The sequence below is a fragment of the Tupaia chinensis genome, unplaced genomic scaffold, assembly GCF_000334495.1.
Source record: "Tupaia chinensis unplaced genomic scaffold, TupChi_1.0 Scaffold144247_1, whole genome shotgun sequence".
Taxonomy (NCBI): Eukaryota; Metazoa; Chordata; class Mammalia; order Scandentia; family Tupaiidae; genus Tupaia; species Tupaia belangeri.
The window spans coordinates 1,938,613-1,940,059 of record NW_006204105.1 but is presented as its reverse complement, the minus strand read 5'-3'; positions in this window follow the sequence as shown (position 1 = coordinate 1,940,059).

Genomic DNA, 1,447 nt, shown 5'->3' with positions numbered 1-1,447 from the left:
TGCGGAGAGGCAGACGGACCTTCGCCATCAGTGCACCGCCTCCACATGGGGCACCAGCTCCGGCCCTGCCAGCTTTCGCAGGAAACAGACTTCAAGACTTCGAGACTTGGAGCAGGAGCTGAGCCCACTAGGCGCGAGAGAGGCCCCTGCGTGGAATACCAAGGCGCAAAGGGACTTGCTGGGAAGCCCTCCAGCCCTCTCCTTCACCGGCTAGGGCAATACTAGAGGGTAACATTACTCCACTCTCAGCAGCTCAGGGTTGCTTGGCAACTCCACAGAACTCAATCCCAAAATCAGTTAATTTCGAGGCCACCAGCATACACCCCTAAATACATGTGGATTCATCGGGGACAACATATGCTTGTATAAAAAGTTTTTAAGTACAAGGTTTATGCATGTATCATGTGTGACTACACAAACCTATGTGTATATCTGTCGGGCAACACCTAATATACATATATTCACCTTGAATACTCACATGCATGTACCCGTGAGCCTTCCTAGAATCAAAGGTGAGTGTGGAAACAATCCACACTTGAGTAAACAGAGTGGCACACAAAAATATGGGGAAATACCCTGGCCACACACTCAGCTGCCCCCTGGATCTGCAGAAATCTATAGCATTCTGCCTGCTGCATCTCTTGCCCCAGATCTACAGCTTTCCTGGGCTCTCTCTGGCCTCCTGAAGTTTAATCCACATGGTTTTCCTGTACCCTTGTCCTCTTCACAAGCCAGGGAGCTCCCTGTGTGGTCAAGATCTCTGAGAAAACAAAAACAGGGTAAAGGGGGAGTACCCAGCCTTCAGGTTCATCCTTTGGAAGACCTAGCCACCTAGTGCCCTGTGCCCCGTGCCCTGCCCCAAAGTGAACCAGGGTTTTCCCCTAAAAGCCCCAGGAGCCCTGCAGGGACTGGCAGATTGAATAGCAAGAGTTGGAACCTAGAGAGCTGGTGCAAGAGGGCTTTGTCTTATTTTGTTTTTAATCACAAGCAGACCTTTCTGCCCTTCAGCCAGTGGGCCTCTGGTCAGAAAGCCAAACTGCAGGAGCCAGACATGCCTTAGGTAGAGAATTCTCTTAGGTTCTTTCTGGTCCCAGAGCCCCCAGTTCTTCCAGGTTCTACCCCCTAAATGTGGCTCCATCTTCCCCTTTTTGCAGGTGCTTGGCTAAGGAAGAGTTTCTTTTGATTTTTCCAAGAGGAAGAATTGTCTAAAGCCTATGGGGAAAGGAGGATAACTGCCAGGTTCTGCAGCCTGATTCTGCCCAGAACACAAAGAGGATACCCAGGGTTCCTGCAGGAGATGAAGGCTGAGGTGGAGCAAGGGAGCAGAGTGGCCAACACTGAAATCCCTTGGGGCACAAGGACCAGCAAAAAATGGCAACAGATTTGAGGTATTAGAGTCTTGGTGTGTTGATGACTCTTTTTTTTTTGGGGGGGGGGAGAGATTTTT